At 38.1% G+C, this 21,820-nt stretch overlaps 1 protein-coding gene and 1 pseudogene across 9 annotated transcripts in view; both read right to left on the reverse strand.

Moving 5' to 3' along the window:
* Positions 1–21,820, reverse strand: part of BABAM2 (BRISC and BRCA1 A complex member 2) — a 462,266-nt gene that overhangs the window by 393,213 nt on the left and 47,233 nt on the right. The gene's annotated exons all lie outside the window — the stretch shown is intronic.
* The window catches only part of LOC149747790 (mitochondrial import receptor subunit TOM6 homolog pseudogene), a 37,378-nt pseudogene continuing 15,558 nt past the window's right edge, over positions 1–21,820 (reverse strand).

Below are 21,820 nucleotides of genomic sequence, written 5' to 3' on the forward strand. Positions count from 1 at the left end.
AAAAAGAAAGAGAAGAAAAGAGTTTCTTAAAATCCCGCATATTTACAATATTTAATAAGTTAATAAAAAGTGATCCTTAAAGACAAACGATTAAAACACTGGCTTATAGAACAAAATAAAAGCCCTTAATGGTCATGGAGGCCAAGACACAGCAAGACTTGCACTTAAACAAATAATTCATTTCTCCCACAATAAAACCTATATGCCTTCTAAAAATAAATACCAACACTGCATCAACTACTTCTCTCAAAGAAGTGTATCTCGACTTTGAAAACAGGTATATGATCCAAAACAGGTCTGTAGTCTTTGATGTCAAGAGCTGTAAAAGAAGAGTAGTTTTATGGTCATATTTTAAATATAGACTCTTGGTTTTCACTCAGTTAGTACTAAAAAGAGCCCACTTGTGGTCTTTTTCTGGTACCAGATGGTTTTCTCTCTTTTCCCGAAAATAAGGCGCTTCCTCTAGATTTGGCACCCCATAACTTACATCTGTAGCAGAGCACAATGCACTGCACTCAGTTTCAGATAAAATGCAAATCTAAAAGGGGGGTGAGTTAGTCACCCAGGTCTCAACAGCTTGTTTTTTTTTTTAATCTATTACTTCACAAAGTTATACAGTACTCTTTGTTCTTTACAGAGATTTACTTTGTAAGATATCTCTCATAATCTTCTGAGTCATAACTTCAACTGCATAACAGCAGTATTGGCTTCATAAATTAATAAAATATTAATATGAAGTCAGTCAAGGAAGTTGTATGTCTTCATTTAGTCAAAAAAAAGCAAGGTTTTTAATTTGTAAAGAAGGCTAATTTTCATTCATAATTCCAAAACTGCCTATGAAACATTTCTGAAAAAGAACCTACAAAAGTAGTTTAAGGAATGGAAGCATTGTTAGAACAAATGTACAACTTTCCGAGATGGCCACTTTGAAGGGCAACAGTCATTTGAAACTAAATTTAAGAAGTGCTGGCTCGAAGAAAAACTAACTCAGATCTCAGATTAACTATTACTTTTTCCCAAAACTATTTGAATGTGAAAGAGAAAAGAAGCAGACAGAAACTTTAATGTATTTAACATAAATCACTAGGTTGATTATTCCTCTTTACCTTTAGGGGCCAATAAAAATATTAGTTTATAAACTAAACAAAATTGCACTAGTCATTGCAGAGTAATCTACTTTAATGTTTTACAGGTTTTAAGAACACAGTCTCCTTTACCTTTCAATATAAAAAATTCTTCAGGGCACATTTTATTAAAGGTACTAAAATATTTCTCTTATAGTATAATCTTTTCTAGCTCACAACATAGTAGTTCTTTGAAAACGTTTATGGGAAACACATAAATTTTCGCATTATAAAATACAAAGGGACAGAAATGACCCTATAAGCAACACTAAGAATTTTTTCTCTTATACTCAACCAGCAATGTTTTTAAATGATTTTTTTAAAAAATATTCAATCAAGTGTCTTTTGGGGTCTTGAAGATCATCAAATTACCTACACCACTTAATGACTGAAGTTATTAATAGTACAGGAAATCCTCAGGATTAATCTGATTCTGGTTTGTTTGAATAACTCATCCTTCTTCAATGTGAATTAGGTTTCTAGATTCTTACATTCACGGTGGGGCCACACTTTATATTATTCACTTTATGCCTTAACCATGACTAGGAAAGTGCTTTTGTGCTCTGCCTCTTCACCTTCCTCCCTTCCTACTTGAAGGGCTGGTTCCAGCCACCTCAGGGTGTAGAAAAATACATTCCTCCACCTGCGTGATTCACTCACTGATTCTTTTCACTTAGATAAGATTTACTGAACATTGTTCTATGTGTTAGGAATACAGGGTGGACAAGACAGACAAGAGCTACAGTCTCACGATAATTAAATTCTAGCGAGGGACGGAGAAATGATAAAAAAAGAGACAAACACACAAAGATGGTTTAAGATTGCTAAATGTGATGAAGAAAATAAAACAGCGAGCTGCAATAAAACAGGAGCCACATTACACTGGAAGACTGGGGAAGACCCCTGGAGGAGGTGAAATCCGAAACCTGAATAACACGAAGGGGCCAACCATGAAAGCTCTGGGGAAGAGCGTTCCAGCTAGAGGAAACAGCTGGTGCAAAGGCGTGAAGGCAGGAACAAGTTTGATATTTCTGGGGGAAGGAATCTTGCTAAGTCTGGGCAATGCGGCTAGAGCAGAGTGACTGAGAGAGAAAACAGCAAAAGATTAGGACAAGAGATTAAGCAAGGGACAGACCACGCAGAGCCTTGGAAGTGGTGGCGGTTGATCCAGGTTTTACTCTAAGCACAAAGGAAGGTTTTAGGAAGAGTAATATTATCTGATTCTAAGCTTTTAAAAGATTACCCAGTATACTGTATGGAAAAGGGAACTGTAAAGAGGCAAAACGGAAACGAGGAGACCAGAAACGAGTCCATTTCAGGCCAAGAATGATGCTAGGTACTTGGATGAGGGAAACAGCAGTGGCAAGGGAGACCAGAAGATTTATTCAACAGGGACAACTAGCGGAGAAGCTCACGTTTAAGGAGAAGGGAAGTCAAGAGCTGAAAGTGTGAGATGTCAGCCAAGTCTCACATGGACACAGAGGCAGATCCATGGGTGGGCCAGCCAATCTATACAGGCCACTAACACAGCACGAAAAAGAAGAAAAGATAGAAGAAAAACTCACCTTAAAAGAGTCCTGTTGTTGGAAAGATCACTTACTCGAAGTGGGGATGGTGTCAGGGGTAATACTCCTCAAACAGGAGTATACAGGTTATGTCACTAATCTCCAGTGAACTGTAGGGCCTCTGTTTTGCTGAGAGGTATACACAAATTTGGGGGCCAAGAACTGAACTGTTCAAGGGAACAGAGGCAAGAAAGGCTAAGCTGGTCTCTCTCTCCTAAAAAGTAGTCAGCTTCTCCTCCAATTAAATACTGAGAAAATTATTTAAAATATCTTGTTATGCTCTGTCTTTCATATTACCTAGGATAAATAGCTTTATGGGAAACAAACCAATGTCATGTTACCTAAAGGTTCTTTTAAGATTAAACTAAAATGTTTCCCCTTTTTTAATTACCTCTGTCTAAAACTGGTTTTGGATGGACTTCCCTGGTGGTGCAGCGGTTAAGAATCCACCTGCCAATGTAGGAGACACGGGTTCGAGCCCTGGTCTGGAAAGATCCCACATGCCGCGGAACAACAAAGCCCGTGCATCACAACTACTGAGCCTGTGCTCTAGCGCCCGAAAGCCACAACTACTGAGCCCGTGTGCCACAACTACTGAAGCCCAGGAGCCTAGAGCCCGTGCTACGCGACAAGAGAAGCCACCACAATGAGAAGCCCACACACCGCAGAGAAGAGGAGCCCCCACTCACCGCAAGTAGAGAAAGCCCGCGAGCAACAATGAAGACCCAATGCAGCCAAAAGTAAATAAATAAAATTTTAAAATTTATTAAAAAACATAAAATAAATAAAATAAAATTGGTTTTGGTCATGTTATTTAATATACCATGAAATTTCAAATCACACTCAAAGAGTGTTTTTCTGTTAATCAAAAAAGGGCACGGGTTAAAAAATACTGAAAACCACATATGGATAGTATGGCTCCACGTACGGAAAAGATAGATCAATGTGTGTGTATTCCTATGTATATAACAGGTTTCAAAAGGACCGTCACCAAAATGTAGCAGGATTTGGGGTGATTTTTAGAATGTTCTTCAACTACCTTTCTGCATTGTTTTGATTAATAATGAACATGAACTATTCTACAATTATATAAATATTTTAAAGCTAAATACATTCTTTTTATATTTGTCTCAGGAAACTTGGCTATGATGGCTTGATTTATCTTTTTCTTCTAAAGTGCTTCACTCCTCTTCAAAAGGAAAGAAGGCAGGATGATCTACCTATAAAGAGTCTTCAGGTAAAGTATACGAAAGTCTTTATATTGTGATATCACAAAATGTCACATTTGTAACATTTATTATCTCTCACAGTTTCTTATGTGGCAGGGTTTGGGAATGGCTTGGCAGGGCAGTTCTGGTGTAAGGCCTCCCGTGAAGCTGCAGTCAAATGCAGTTATAGAGAACTAATACAGTGGGAAAGTTCATTCTCCTAGAAAGGCACTTCCTTACACAAGTATGAAAATGCTAGTAAATAAAAAGCTACCAACTTCATTAAAATTATATTTGTATAATGGCAACTTGTCCTAACACACAGTTAGATCTAAGGTTTAAAAAACCAATATTCCAAACTGAGTATCTTTTAATAGTAAAATAATTTTTAAATGACTTAGAAATTGCTGACAATTTAAATGTAATTTCAAATTTGTCTCTCAACTATATTTTTTTGTTTAATTTTTTTTTTTTTTTTTTTTTTTTTGCCACGCCAAGCAGAGGCTTGTGGGATCTTAGTTCCCTGATCAGGGATTGAACCCACGCCCTCAGCAGTGAAAGCACGGAGTCCTAACCACTAGACCGCCAGGGAATTCCCTCTCAACTATACTTCTTGAGTGCTTACTACAGGTCAGGCAGTGTGCTGGGCACTGGGAATACAGCAGTGACAAGAACAAAACACATATCTTGGCATTATAACATAAAAAGGATTTTTGGATGAACTATGCTCTAAAAATGTATCTTTCACTAAATTCTAATTACCTCAATATCTGGGGACTCAAGATTTTAAAGTTTAACATGGGGAAGAACAAAGTGGGTTGAGTTCCCTTTTAAAAAGATTATGCAAGTGGGGATTCAGGTTATCAACAAATCAGGCAGTTTACTCTGGTTCTTTATTACAGAAATTGCAGCTAACCATTGGCACGTTGAAATGCTAAGCATAATAACCTTCTTATACTCTCATTCCTATGATCTCTTATTTTACATCTAATCACGACTCTCAGTGTTATTATTGATCTATTTTCTAATTGTGGTTTGTTTTTCCTACCAGATCTAAGATTCTTGGTGCCAAGAACTGCTTTACAGTTTTTAAAAATGTCTTACTACAGCATCTAGCACAGTGCTAAGCACCCAGCACTGATGAAATGTTACTGTATGATCGTAATCATCAGCTAAACTCAAAAACTGTCATTTTACAGATGACAGCAGATTAGAAACCACTTCCACTTCTGGCCACATCTTATTCTCCTGGGCCTAAGCATCTTTTCTTTTTTTTTTTTTTTAAATTTTTATTTATTTATTTTTGGCTGCGTCAGGTCTTCATTGCTGTGTGCAGGCTTTCTCTAGTTGTGGCGAGTGGGGGCTAATGATCTTCATTGCGGTGCACGGGCTTCTCATTGCAGTGGCTTCTCTTGTTGTGGAGCACAGGCGCCAGGCGCGTGGGCTTCAGTAGTTGCGCCTCACCGGCTCTAGAGCACAGGCTCAGTAGTTGTGGTGCATGGGCTTAGTTGCTCCGTGGCATGTGGGATCTTCCTGGACCAGGGATCAAACCTGTGTCCCCTGCACTAGCAGGCAGATTCTTATCCACTGCGCCCCCAGGGAAGCCCAAGCCTAAGCATCTTTAAATCATCTTTAAATCTCTAGAATCCAGCAGCACTGGTGTCCAGAACGTGGCTACTCCACCGACTATGTATGGAGATAAAGGTTTGCTGAATGAAAGGTTTGCGTAAGACTTGATTCCCGGTCTAGTGCTCTTTTCCTGACAAAAACTGATGATTTAACTGGAATTGGGAAGGCGCTCTCATCCTCACCTCTGAGAAAGCTGAAAGTGTGACTATTTGTGGAAGGTCCTCCCTTTGAAGAGTTGTGCATGCAACTCAGAATTTAAACTTAAAGTCATTACCTAAAATTACTGTTTTCACAAGAAATAATAATAACAACAACAGCTAACATTTGTTGGGCATTTACTATGTGGCGAGCACTGTTCTAAGTTCTTTAATTAGATTAAACTATTTAAGCCCACGGCAACCTTCAGAAATAGATGCTATTATTATCTCCATTTTACAGATGAGGAAACTGAGGCATACAGAAGACATGCAACTTGCTAGTAAGTGACAGAGCTGGGATCCAAGCCCAGGATGTCCAGCTCCAGGGCCCATTTTCTTAACCACCAAACTAAATCATCTCTCAATAATTAAAGGGGAAACCATCAGACTTACTGGAAAATGTGAATTATAACTCTTTTCAACAAATGTGTTTTTATTAAGTACTTATAATACTGGAAAGTAAAAGGTGACAATAAGTTGCCAAAAAGTGTCCAACCACATGTGCTTTAATGAAAAGAAAATGATTTCTCAGTAATAAGAACTGTATACATGTAAATCAATGATGCAAAAGAGGGAACAAGGCCCTTATAACTTGATTAAATAAGCACTACAATGTTGATTGACACTCTTGATTTATTCAGCAAACTCTTTAAATAAATAGTGAAACATAAATTTGGATTTGAATCCTCTTTAAATTATTACTTGTTCCTAATTACTGAGATCAAACTCAAATTAGTAGAGTTTCACTCTAAAGAGGAAAAGGTAGGCAATTTCACAACACTTTATATGATTTGAGTGACAACCAAGAATTAATCTTGATTAACAAAGTTATATGAAGATATTCTACAACATTTAAGACATCAGCATTTTTAAGACAATGCAAAATATATGCTTTCTAGCTTAATGCTAAACCTATTATTTGACATACTTTCTGGAAAAAATAATGACAAACCATTTCTATTCTTCAAGCCACCTAAAAAGAACAAAGTAGATGAGTCTAGGGTTCCTTCCCTGAGTCTACGTCAGTTTCCTTTACCCTGACTATTAATTCACCATTTGGCATGTTCTCCTACATAGCTTCCTGTTTTCTTGATAATGACGTTTGTGCTTAACCAACAATATTTAACAGCAGCTAAGAAGGAAGTCTTCAGCTTTGGCAACCTAAAATAACAGGTGAGTATAAAGAAAAAACAGGCTCAAAGACCAATAACTGCATTTTAAATAACTATTAAGTTATAAATTAGAGTGAATTATTGTTAGTTGATATTCAGCACATTTCCATCTTACAGAATTAATTTATTTTCTCTGAACTAAATCCAACAACAATAATTCCACTCAGACTAAATCAGTTTCAAAATTATCAGTTTCTAGACTGAAATTCAGCAGTAAAGAAGCTAGAAGACGGAAGTAGGATATCTTAACAGCTATCTAAATAATCTATAAAATGGGCATTTTATCTGTGAAGGCATCTGAACCTCTGATTCACAGAATCTTTCACCCTCAGTCTTGGAAGGGAATTATGGTACGTCTAAGTTGACTATATCAAAACCCACTAGGTCAAGTCTTACGCCTTTCTACAAGAAGACTCATGAATTAAAATTGGTAAAAGGAGGCAGCAAAATCACACTGAAGTAGATGTTTTACATCAGGGGTCTCCAACCCCCAGGCTGCGGACCAGTACCGGTCTGCAGCCTGTTAGGAACCGGGCCTCACAGCAGGAGGTGAGCAGTGGGTGAGCGAGAGAAGCTTCATTTGCCGCTCCCCATGGCTTGCATTACCACCTGAACCATCCCCCCTCCCCCGTCCATGGAAAAACTGTCTTCCACGAAACTTGTCCCTGGTGCCAAAAAGGTTGGGGACCGCTGTTTTAGATCATTATCCAGGAGAATGAAACTACCTACTTGATGACATATGATGTTCCTGATATACCAAATACATCCTCTACATCTCTAAAGCCTAAAATCTATTTCTGGGCCCTACTAGAAAGTGATAGATTTAATTCTTAGCATAGGAATCCAAAATGCCATTACCAGAATAAGTGAGTCAGCCCAGAATGTTTTAAAAATTATAAAATTAAAATATTCAAAAATATGTGTTTGCCAGTTCATGTGGCATCAACTGTTATTCTCAGTTTCCATGCTATATCTCCATTTATAAATGAGAGATTTCAACTCTACTTTAGAGTAGGGAGTATTTTTAAATCTTAGTAGGTGTTCCTATAGCAAAAATGTGGTTTAAATTGCAATATGATTTCAGTAGGAATGATGGGCTCAAATACTATTTTTAGCAGTTAACTAGGAGGGGGGGAATCCTTTAACTTTCTGAGATAGATGCTTAGCTCATTACTGTCCAACCTTTCTTCTTTTCTAATACGTGCATTTAATTCACTCTGCTAACAGAATAAAAAAGAAAATTAAGAGGATTATCTCAATAAGTGCAGGATAAGTGTTTGATAAAATTAAATATCCATTTATGATTTTTAAAACTCTTTGAAAACAAGGACCAAAAAAAGAAACTTCTGGGGCTTCCCTGGTGGCACAGTGGTTAAGAATACACCTGCCAATGCAGGGGACACAGGTTCGAGCCCTGGTCCAGGAAGATCCCACGTGCTGCGGCCCAACTAAGCCCGTGCGCCACAACTATTGAGCCTGCGCTCTAGAGCCTAAGAGCCACAACTACTGAGCCTGTGTGCCACAACTACTGAAGCCTGCGTGCCTACAGCCCATGCTCCGCAGCAAGAGAAGCCACTGCAATGAGGAGCCTGTGCACCGCAATGAAGAGTAGCTCCTGCTCGCCGCAACTAAAGAAAGCCCACGTGCAGCAACGAAGACCCAATGCAGACAAAAATAAATAAAATAAGTAATTTTTTTAAAAAAAGAAACTACCTTAATATGATAAAGGCCATCTACCCAAAACCTACAGCAACATCATACTTAGTAACAAAATGTTAAAATTTTCCCTTTGAGATAGAGAATCAGACAAGGATATCCTTTCTTACTACTTTTACTTAACACTGTACTGGAGGTCCCGGCTAGTACACAGTATGTAGCATGGGGAAATAAGGATATAAATATTGGAAAGGAAGAAATAAAACTATACTTATTTGCAGATAATATGACTGCATGTAGAAAGCTTTTAAAATCTTCATCTGCATCATTGGAAATAATATGTGAGTTTAGTAAAGTTGCTAGACAAAGAACATACAACAAAAATCAACTGTATACTGTATATGTACATCTATATACCATCAACAATCAGTTAAAAAATAAAAACTTTTAGAAAGATGCCATCGAAAATAACATCAAACAATCAAATACATAGAAACAAATGTCACAAAAGATGCACAAGAACACTATTTAGAAAGCTATTATTAAGAAGAAAATAAAAAATGAACATAGATATCGTGTTAACAGATTAAAAGAAACATAATGACAAGATGATAGTTCTCCTTAGGTTGATCTGAAACCTGAAAGGCAGATTCTAAATGGAATGTTAAGAACCAAGAATAGACCAGATTCTCTTGAAGAAGAAAACTTGAGAGAATTATTTACAATAACCAAAAGGTGGAAGCAACCCAAGTATCCACCGACTGAGGAATGGATAAACAAAATGTAATATATACATATAATGGAATGTTATTCAGCAGCCTTAAGAAGAAAGGAAATTTTGGGACTTCCTTGGTGGTCCAGTGGTTAAGAATCTGCCTTCCAATGCAGAGGGTTTCGAACCCTGGTCAGGGAACTAAGATCCCACATGCCACGGGGCAACTGAGCCCTCGTGCCACAACTAGAGAGTCTGCGTGCCACAACTACTGAGCCCACACGCTCTGAATCCCACACACCACAACTAGAGAGAAGCCTGTGCGCCACAACAAAGAGCCTGCCCACCGCAACGAAAGATCCTGCGTGCCACAACTAAGACCCGATGCAGCCAAAATCAATCAATCAATAAAAAGCAAGGAAATTTTGACATATGCTACAACATGGATAAACCTTGAAGATATTATACTAAGTGAAATAAGCCAGTCACAAAAGGACAAACACTGTATGATAACATTTATATGAGGTACCTAGAGTAGTCAAATTCAAAAAGACAGAAAACAGAATGATGGTTGCCAGGGGATGAGGGGAAAGGAGAAATAGTGTTTACTGGGTACAGAGTTTCAGGTTTGCAAAATGAAAAAGTTCTAGAGATGGATGGTGATGATGACTGCACAACAATCTGAATATACTTAATGCCACTGAATTGTAAACTTAAAAATGGATAAAATAGTAAATTTTATGTTATATTTTACCACAATAAGGAAAAAAACGCAGTAGGAGAACTTACTCTATTGGATATCAAAAATTACTATAAATCATTAAAATAATGACATTGGTACAAAGACAGACAAATAGAACAGTGCAACAGAATAGAGACTCCAGAGAAAGATCCTCACATATCTGGACAGTTGATTTATGACAAAGGCATCTTTACACAGAAGTAAGGAAAGGAAATTGTTTTCGATAAATGGTGCTGGGTCGACTGGGTATACTTACAGTGAAAAATATGAAACCTGATCCCTACCCTTGTAATATTCCACAAAAATCAAGTCTAAGTGGATTGAAGCTCTGAATGTAAACAGTGAAGAAAAATATTTTTAGAAGATAACTTGGGATGGAGAGAGATAATGTAAGAATATCTTCAAGAACTTGGGGTGAACAAAAATTCCCCAAAAGCACTAACTATAAGGGAAAAGATGGGTAAACAGGATCACCTTAATATTAGATCTCCTGTTCATCAAAAAACACCATTAAGGGAGTGAAAGACAAGCCACAGAGTGAGAGATGATGTCTGCAACATATAAAATTGATTAAGGGCTCATATCCTGACCATATAAAGAACTCCTGTAGTGTTAATAAGAAAAAGATAACTAAGTTAGCAGACCCAAAGGAGCACTTCATAAAAGGAGATCCAGGGGTCTCCCTGGTGATGCAGTGGTTGAGAGTCCGTCTGCCAATGCAGGGGACACGGGTTCGTGCCCCGGTCCGGGAAGATCCCACATGCTGCAGATCGGCTGGGCCCGTGTGAGCCATGGCCGCTGAGCCTGCGCATCCGGAGCCTGTGCTCCGCAACGGGAGAGGCCACAACAGTGAGAGGCCCGCGTACGGCAAAAAAAAAAAAAAAAAAAAAAAAAAAAGGAGATCCAAATGGTCAATAAACTTATGAAAAAGTGCTTATGAAACTTCACATTTTCCTTTCACATAATACTAAATCATTTTGAAACAGCTGTTTTCATGATCTTCATCTCTTTTTTTGGGGGGGGGGCGGTACGCGGGCCCCTCACTGCTGTGGCCTCTTCCGTTGCGGAGCACAGGCTCCAGACGCGCAGGCTCAGCGGCCATGGCTCACGGGCCCAGCTGCTCCGCGGCATGTGGGATCTTCCCGGACCGGGGCACGAACCCGTGTCCCCTGAATCGGCAGGCAGACTCAACCACTGCGCCACCAGGGAAGCCCTTCACCTCTTCTTTAATTGAATTTTTCTTAACTCTTATGGAAACATTTCCAAAAATATGTGATTGGGGATACACATTTCCTTACTCCAAATCAATTTATAAGTATTTGTTGAACATTATTACTAAGATAACTATATAAAGTGTTACACCTAACAGGTCAATGGTCCATGGTCTGTCTTCAAGTGAGTATGTAAGACAACGCACTAGGATGCAGGAATAAAAACTTAGGGGAAAAGAGTGTGTGTGTGTGTGTGTGTGTGTATGCATATATATGTATATGTATGTGTGTGTGTATATATATATGCAATATATGTATATGTACATGTGTATATATATATGGACAGAGAGAGAGAAATTAATCCTTACCAATATGTAGTATACAGATTGACCCTGGCACTCTCTTTCAGTTCCCATGTAGTTGTTCATGTGCCCTGAGTTTAAAAAGATTACTTTTTCAGGTATGACAAGTGAAAATGCCATATTAAAATTACGTAAATTATGTTTACAGTAGTGCTTATTTCATTTTATATCATTTTTTAAATTTTTATTTTATATTGGAGTATAGTTGATTAACAATGTTGTGCTAGTTTTGGGTGTACAGTAAAGTGATTCAGTTATACATATACATATATCTTTTTTCAGATTCTTTCCCATATAGGTTATTACAGAATACTGAGTAGAGTTGCCTGTGCTATACAGTAGGTCCTTCTCGATTACCTACTTTATATACAGTAATAGTGTGTATATCATTCTTTTTAATATATGTCATATATGTTTTATAATATACAAGTATGTTTTATAATTAAATAAATATGCATGTATTAGGGGTTCATAATCAAATTATTTGAGGTACATAATCAAAAAAGATCACTGCTGTAAGAGTTACAGAAAGGAGTCTCTATTCTCAAGAACCTTGAACTGTATAATCAGAAGACAAAAATCAAACCTGTGAAAGTCAAACAAGGCACAAGTTAAATAACAATTCAAGACAACAATAGATACAAGTCACAAAGCAATTAACATGATTAATTGCCAAATTAGCGGTTAAAGAAAATAAGCACAATAGGAGTTGAGACAGCAGAGAAACCACTTTCAGCAGGTAGTCAAGGAAGGTTCACTGGAACCCGGGCTCTAAGAATTAATTGGATCTGATCAAGAGAGAGGAAGGAAAAATAAGTACCTGCAAGTGTCCTTAAATAGGGCAAAACCAAGGAGACAGATGCTCTGCTAAAACAAAAGCTCTATAATAAACTAGAGTACATTAAACCTTGGATCCCTTAATGCTCAGCAGCCTACCTGGTGGCACACAGGAGGCACCTGAAAACTACTGCATATATAGTACAGGTGAGCAAGTGGAGCCGGAGAGGACAAGTGTACCCCAAGGTCATATCAAAGTTGAAACAAATTACATAAATGTCCTGGACGGATTCCTATTCCAACTGTGGGAATGCTGGTGATTCTTACATTAAAAAATATTACAGGGCTTCCCTGGTGGCGCAGTGGTTGAGAGTCCGCCTGCCGATGCAGGGGACACGGGTTCGTGCCCCGGTCCGGAAAGATCCTACATACCGTGGAGAGGCTGGGCCTGTGAGCCATGGCCGCTGAGCCTGCGCGTACGGAGCCTGTGCTCCACAACCAGAGAGGCCACAACAGTGAGAGGCCCGCATATCACCAAAAAAAAAAAAAAAAAAAAAAAATTATAGAAATCCCCAGGGACAAGGCCAACTTACATACTATTTTTTACAACTAATGTACAACATAATTTTAGAAAAAGCTATTTTTATATAAAACACTTAATTTGTTCAATAAAAATATTCCTGTAACAGTTTTAGGCCACCATTTTCATTCCTTGACCCCAAACATGACCTAAATGGATGTATTCCCTATTCTCTGAACTCTGCTTTATATTTTATACCGTTTATAACCTATATGCTAAATCCCAATCTCAATTCCTGCTCCTTACAGGAAAGGACTGGAGAGTATTTATCTTGGCATGCTCCAGTGGCTCACGTTCTCAAGGGAATGAACTAGCAGAGCTTTGATCTTTCTCTTACTGATATTCATGATATTCGTTTTATTTGTTTGTATCTCCACACTTACTAGGTGCTCAGTATATTACTTCTTATAAAAAATAAATTTGAACACTGCTATATTTAAAATAGATAACCAACAAGAACCTACTGTATAGCACAGGGAACTCTGCTCAATATTCTGTAATAACCCAAATGGGAAAAGAATTTGAAAAAGAATACACACATGTATATGTATAACTGAATCACTTTGCTGTACAACTGAAACTAACACAACATTGTTAATCAACTATACTCCAGTATAAAATAAAAATTTAAATAAATAAATAAATTTGAGTGAACATGAACAGTGCAAAGGCAGGGTACAGAAAAGAATAAATGGAAAACTGGTAGGGGACAGGGGAGGACAGAGAGAAGAAAAAACAAGAAAAAGTAGAAGAGTGAACTGCAGTGGAAACAGACAACACAGTGGAGGTAAAAATGGAGAAGGGGAGAGAGAATGGGAGAGCGGAGGGAAGCGGGAGAGTTAATAGATTCTGAAGTATCATTAAAGGATTCCCTTTCCTGCTGGTGAGAGGTGCTTTCCAAAGATGAAAGAAAAGTTTTTTAAATTCTCAAATTCTTCTCTTTAAGTGATTATGAAAAAACTTAGCATCTGCTATATGAGCATATCTGGAACTACAAGATAATGGGACAAATGTGCCATCCACGGATTTCAGGTGTAGGTGGTTTTAGAGGATTTTTTTCTTAGATTGCCATTTGAGATACAATTGTTATACACTATGAATTTTAAAGCCTCGTGCAGGTTAAATAATCGGTCTCTTCCTTGGTTTCCTCATCTGTAAAATGGGGATGATAGTCACACTCCATGGAGCTGTTATGAGGATCCACTGACTTGATAGATATAAAATGCTTAGAACAGGGCCTGGTACAGAGTACGTAATTACTGTTAGGAGTATTCAAAAGCACAAATTGCAGAACCAGAAATATGGAGAAGGAAAGTCTATCTCAAACACTGTATTCATTAAAGCCTTAATTTTGCTTGGGTAATAATTTTCAGAATTTAAAGCAAACAAGCAAAAAAAAAATCTTCAATTGACCCCCTCACCTCATTACTATGCCTTCTTTATTCCACAGACAAAAATTATCAGAGGGGGTCCCATCGTGCAGAAATTGAATCAGAGCAGTAAAATGATTTTCCCAGGTCCCAAGTCAAATCTAATGGAGCCCAGGATGCCCCTCATATTGCACAGCAGGACCCACAGGGGAAGAAAGAGAAGAATATCAGCTGGAGGATGTAAGTGGTGGCAGAGCCGGAAGAGAACAGGAGCCATCAGAGAAAAACAAGGAGGGGAAGCCTCTGGTCTAGACCAGAGGCTTTCACACCTTTCTGATACACAGTAAGAAACTTATATATCACCACTTTGTACCACCACTCACTACACACACATGCGCTGAGTATATATGTACATATATGGGTACGTGTGTATACACGAGTGTCTATGTGTCTATATATACAAATTGAAACATTTTTCTGTAATACTTAGCTCTACTACATGAAATGCACTGATATTTTTTATTCAATTCTATCCTATTTCATATTTTTTTAATGTAGATCGAGACCCACTAAAATGATTTTATAACACACCAATGGGTTACAACCTGCCAATGGTTTGCAACACAAAGCTCTGTCCAATACAACCTCAGAGAATATAATTTCCAGAAAAATGAAGATAACAGTACTGTACTCCACACTGGTTAAAACCATCCCTCAAACACGTCATTCAGCTCTAGGTATTACACTTTGAGAAGTAGAGAGACTAACTGGATCACATTCAGAAAAGCCAAAAAGAATGGTAAAAGGACACAAATCACATGGTATAAGCAAAGGCTATGTGTCAGCCTGCAGAAGAGAAAAATACAAAACGTGACAGCTATCTTCATTTATGTGAAGTACTGTTGCATCGAGGATTCATTGCTTGTTCCATACTGTGTCAAGATGTAGAAGTGACACAAAAGCACTTTCTAACAGCACAGCTGCCCAATAAGTGGCCTTGGGACTCATGGAGTTTCCCTGTGACTGGAGATACTCAGGCACAGCCTGGACAGGCGCTTAGCAGGGAAGCTAAGAAGGGGCTAATATATCACATGGTGGTTGTTAGAAGGGGCTAATATATCACATGGTGGTTGTTAGGGTTTAATGCCTTCCAATCCTGAAATTCTGTTAACTCTAGACTAGATTAAGACAATATTATACTATAACATGACTTAAAAAGCCAACACCAGTTCTTTATTAAGTTTTTATAAAAAAATGAATTCTACCATGAACTACATTAAACAACCTGAAATGGCAAATGTTGACATTTTAACAAAAAACAATATAATAAAAATTGACTTAATGTGCCCAGCCCAGTCAATAAAAATCATCAGTTTTGACAGAAAAAGTGAAATGCCACCCAAGTCACTGGCATAGTGTTAAGATGTTTATCAACTTAGAAAATATAAATCCATATATAGCTTTAACAAGCAAATAGCAAAAAATGTTTAATTTTTTTTTTTTTTTTGGTGGGGGTGGGGTGCCGTGCCGCACAGCATACGGGATCCTAGTTCTCCCACCAGGGCTCAAACCCGCACCCCCTGCAGTGGAAGCGTAGAGTCCTAACCACTGGGCGGCCAGGGAAGTCCTAAAATGTTTGATCTTTAAAATGCGCAGGAATAAAGGAAGAAGGTTTCCCCAAAAAAGACTATATTGTAAACATTCTCTCCTTACTCAAAAGTCATGCTTCTTTGGTCTATATGTAGAATACACAAACAAAGTAATCATGCTTTGTCTGAATTTTTACTAAACCAACTAACTGAAAGTTTTGAGAGAAGTCTTCATTCTTATAACCTTCTACCATATTTGTTCTACTGTATTTGTTTCAAACGAAAAAGAAACCAGTATCTCAGATTATGCAATGTGTAGCTAGGAATTACTTATCACTAATGTACTACACTGTCTCACCCCTCAGATAGAATTCTCAAAAAGGCCAACTCCGGGACTGTCAGAATGTAGAAATCCTCTGAATAGTGACACTCAAAGTGGGGCCCATGGACCAGTACTAGACTATAAACTATTACTAATCCATGATGAGACAAGCACAGATACTGAGAGTAAGAATTTAGAAACTTTTAGAGCAATTTATAAGAGTAGTTTTAATTTTGATGAATCTAATATAAAGAAGAATTTAATATAAATATTTCATTTTTCTAGTAATTCTTTCTTATTATATTTTAGAAAAGTATCAGTTGGTGACAGACTGGACTTTTTTTAAAACTCTAGTCCTTCACCAAAGACAGTCTGAGAAACATTTATCTAAATATCCTTTAAATGCTGAAGGTCCTTGACCATAAAGATAAACTGCTTTACTTTGATGTCCCCCAATCTCTCTATTCCCTTTGGTTTTCCCACTACAGTAACAAACACTATTTACTCCTTGCCAAGTGTTCTTTTGATATCCCTGCTAAGTTGACAATAATATCAATATAGCTCACTGCTTAAAATTTATCATTGGATTATCTATCTGTCTGCTCAGAATTTGTAACACTACTTCATTTGCATCCAGATGTAGCTCCAACATGTTCTTGGATTCATTCCTTTTAAGAAGATACTAACTAATTTGATGATCCAGTTTGGAGGGGTCACCCAATCTTATAATATGACTGCTGGCATAATCTGTGGCAGTAAGTCATAATTTTTTAGGAAGTCTAAAGATAGTATAGCTCAGTTCTAAATCCTAGGCCTCCACACCTAAAGTAGTGGCCTGCTGCGTCCTGAACTCATGACTAAAGACCTGATACCTCTGCAATTCTGCCAATCTACCTGGACTCTCAATTCTCCATTTGAACTATTTGGTCCCCAGAATCCCTTCTGATTACACAGTCTTTTGTTTCTTACACAAATATGTACAAAGATGGATATAATAAATATATAGTAGTCCCCCCTTAAATGCAGTTTTCCTTTCCAAGGTTTCAGTTACCAACGGTCGAAGTCTGAAAATATTACATGGGAAATTCCAGAAATAAACAGCTCATAAGATTTAAGTTTCATGCCCTTTCTGAGATCTCGGGCTGTCCCATCAGGAATCCCCAGCCATGTCACAGTCTGTTCCTGACATCCAACTGCTGACATCATCAGGGCTCAGTGATCCAGGACCACCTGAAGCAGATGGTCCTCCTCCTGACCAACCATCAGGTCATTAGTAGCCTAACACTAAGTCACAATTCCTGTACCATTTACCTCACTTCACCTAATCATGTAGGCGTTTGATCATCTCCCATCATCTTAAGAAGACAAAGGGTACTTAACAGTACAAGATATTTTGAAAGAGAGACCACAGTCACATAACTTTTTTACCGTATATTGTTATAATTGTTCTCTTTTATTATTGTTGCTGTTAATCTCTTACTGTGCCTAATTTATAAATTAAACTTTATCATAAGTATATATGGAGCTCAGTACTATCTGTGGTTTCAAGCATCACTGGAGGTTCTTGGAACATATCTCCCATGGATAAAGGGAGACTAGTGTATTTATAAAAACCTGCCAATAACAACTCCTAAAGACATTTTTATTATCCAAAAATATAATCAATACTACTCTTAGGAAAAATTAAATAAATACACAGGGCTGTGCTATAAGAAATCATTCCAGAATGCCAATAGTTACATACTTTTAGTTAAAATGTGCAACATCACTTAAGCTTCCAACTGTTCAATAACTTGAATAATGGAAAAAAGCAAAAAAAAAATATGAAGGAGTCTGAGAATTTAGGTCAAAGAATGAATCAGTGACAGACAATAAAATAACTACATGTGTTTAACTTCTGCCCCAGTTCCAACTATGAAATTGTTTAGTCTTTAATTTGTAGACATCTACAAGCTCTTGTCAAATTATCTACAACACTGAGAGCCAGCTCATTTGTAGTAACTTACTGCCTAGAAAATATTGTTATTTTAGACAGCTACTTTTTCTGAATGACTTCTAATACTGACCTCTTCCTGATGTTTAAGTTTTAGTCTCAACTGCCTAAGAAATTTCTGAAATCTATCCAGTAAATGGGTTTTCTTACTACCATATCTAAAGATGTTTCACAAATGTAGATGGCCAAAACACCTGTTTCACAGTATACTATATTAATAAGTGATTCCTATCTTTTTCTGGCCAATGCTTTCTTGAAAAATAAATAAATAATATCTGGTAGAGAAGACCTGGGATCCAGTCCTGTTCTCCACAACGTATCAGCTAAGTAACCCTGAATGTGTTACTTAATCTCTCTGAGATTTATGTCCTCACATGTTTTTAAAAAAATTTTAAAAGGATGATTATAAAAACATTCCTCACAGATTTACTGAGGGCAAAAAAGAGCCAATGAAAAAAGAGCTTTGTACTATTCACAAATGCTAAATACATTTATTGCCCATTTCTTTATGGTAAAAAGATGACATAGATAGATAGATAGGGAGACAGATAGGGAGACAGATAGATAGATATTGTCTATTTAGAGCTCTGAATCCACTGTTGGCCATGGTCAGTATCCACTATCCAATTCACAGTAAAATAAATTTTATATTCTTTCCCAGGAATGCTATTGAAAGTTCTGTCACTCCTACAATATAAAGTATATACTCACACAAAGAGTCCTGATGATAAACCTACACCAGGAAGGGCACAAAGTGACAAAGATGCTCTCTTTTGAATTTCATTCTTCCCCAAGTCCGTTTCTTCAATCTTCTATTCCAATGTCTGTGTTTTCTCCTAATACTAATAAAAATTTCCCCTGATGCTGTCTCATCCCACTGGGCTCCTACAGCAGAAACTGTTTTTAAGCCAGATCTACCTTTTTTAAAATGAATTACACAAGTGAAAACCTTTCACTATAAAAAAATTATAATAATATGGAAATCAAAGTACCAAGTATCCCTTCACGGCTCATACTTCCCTCTCCCAAGTTAACCACTGAATTGAGGTTTTTAAATATCCCTCCAAACCTTCCTCCATACATTTAGATATACATATGTATACATCTATAGAAGACTTGTGTACACAGATACAGTCATACAATACCTGTTATACTGTAGATTGACACTTAACCTACTTGCCATTCAGTCCTGATCAACACTCCTCTAGTGGCACTTTGGCAATACAGACAATACCTCCCAGTGGTGGGTCACTGAGATCATTCCACTCACAGCACGGTTTCTTAGAGCTTCAACAAGTATTTACTAAGTGCCTACTTTGTGCCACATACAGGGTGTAAGGTCCTGAACAAAACAGGCATGGTGCCTGCCTTCATGGAGCTAAAAGTCTGGCGTTAAGACACAGCATTAAATAAATAATCAGCTGTGGGGCTTCCCTGGCGGCGCAGTGGTTGAGAGTCTGCCTGCCAATGCAGGGGACACAGGATCGTGCCCCGGTCCAGGAAGATCCCACATGCCGCGGAGCGGCTAGGCCCGTGAGCCATGGCCGCTGAGCCTGCACGTCCGGAGCCTGTGCTCCGCAACGGGAGAAGCCACAACAGTGAGAGCTCTGCGTACCGCAAAAAAAATAAAAATAAAAAAATAATCAGCTGTGAACATAATTTCAAATGGCAGAAGTGCTAAAGTAAGATGTTACAGGAGCAACCTAAATGGGAAAAGAATTTGAAAAAGAATAGATACATGTATATGTATCACTGAATCACTCTGCTGTACACCTGAAACTAACACAACATTGTTGATCAACTATACTCCAATATAAAATAAAAAGTTAAAAAAAAAAAAAAGATGTTACAGGAGAACACAGCCAGGAAACCTAATTTAGCTGGGGGCTAGGAGAGCCCTCTGAAACTCTGAAAAAATTACATTCAAGCTAAATCTGAAGCATTGTAGAAATCGGACAATTCATAACAGGAGGAGAAAGAATGATCCAGGAAAAGGAAGAAGGTGAGCAAAAGCCCCCACTGGAAAAGGGCTTGGGGCCTTCTGGTAACAAAGAGGAGGTCTGTGAAGCTTCAGGGAAGTAAACGACGGGGAAAGCAACACAATATAAGGCTGAACAGGGGAGAGGTGCCCAATCACATGGCAAATCACTGAGCATTTGGAGATTTTATCCTAAGAGCAAAAGGAAGCCATTCAATAGCTCTGAATGAGTCACAAGATCTACTTTTGATTTTTAACTTACATTTACTAGATTTCCTGAAAATAATATAAATGGCTGCTAGGTAGAAAACAGATTAGAGAAGAGCTGGAACACTTATGAAGAGACTGGTTAGACAACAGTTGGTGGTGCCGACAGTGCAGATGGAGAGAAATGGCTGGACTGGAGGCCAAAGAGCCTCTGAGAGGAGCTGATGGGGCTAAAGAGACATGTGCATTTCGAGAAGTAATGATATCTTGAAGTCCACACTCACGATTGGGACAGGATTCCGTTTCAGCAGCTCACTTTGCTGAGGAGTCCCTCTCAATGGTTGCATGCTTGCCTCTGGTTTTCTTCAGCCTTTCTTCTCTACAATCTTTTCCTGTCCCAATTTTATCTCCCCGTACTGTCCCTCTGCCTCCCTCCATCGCTTCTTTTTTCCCTCCATAACCTTCTCCCTTACTTAGATACAGTATGAAACTGAAATAATTTTTAAATGTTTACTCTACTTAATGAATAGTTCTTAATTTAAAATCCAAAGGATTCAAACATGTATACATACATTCACCGAAAGATACGTACTAGAATGTTCACATCAGCACTATTCATAAAAGACAAACACTAGGAGCTACCCAAGTGCCCTCCATCAGCTGAAGAGATAAACTGCTGTGTTCAAATAATGGACTACTCCTTACTCAAGCAGGAGAATGAATATATCCACAACAGTATAAAATCTCACAAACATAATGTTGAAAAAAAGAAGCCAGACACCAAACGGCATTTTGTGGAATATAAATTCTACTTACATTAAGTTTTTTTTAAAAAAAAGGCAAAACTAACCTATGCTTTCAGAAGGCAGGACAGTAGTTATCCTTGCACATGTGATGGGGGAGGAAGAGCACCAGGAGGATGCGTGAGGAGCTGGTAACGTGTTGTGCGGGGTGCTCACTACACAAACGTGTTCAGTTTGTGAAAATTCACAGAGTTATATAACATATGATTAGGTGGACTTTTCTGAATGTATTCTGTACTTCAAAAAAAGTTTTTTAAAATCAATGAGTTTAGACCTTTAATGTCCAGGGGAAGGGAGCAGTAGCAACAACTAACCACTTTTTTGATCCATGATGCCCTCTAACGACCTTTTTTACCCCAGGAGACAGCTGTGATACAGCCCTGAACTTGGAACCACGAAATCTACTCTCAGATTCCCAGCTTTTTCTTTTCTTTCTTTTTGTTTTTTTTGCGGTACACGGGCCTCTCACTGCTGTGGCCTCTCCCGTTGCGGATCACAGGCTCCGGATGCGCAGGCTCAGCAGCCATGGCTCACGGACACAGCTGCTCCATGTCATGTGGGATCCTCCCGGACCGGGGCACGAATCCGCGTCCCCTGCATCGGCAGGCAGACTCTCAACCACT

The sequence above is a fragment of the Delphinapterus leucas genome, chromosome 13, assembly GCF_059928025.1.
Source record: "Delphinapterus leucas isolate spDelLeu-1000000601 "Yukka" chromosome 13, BTC_Dleu_Yukka2, whole genome shotgun sequence".
NCBI lineage: Eukaryota > Metazoa > Chordata > Mammalia > Artiodactyla > Monodontidae > Delphinapterus > Delphinapterus leucas.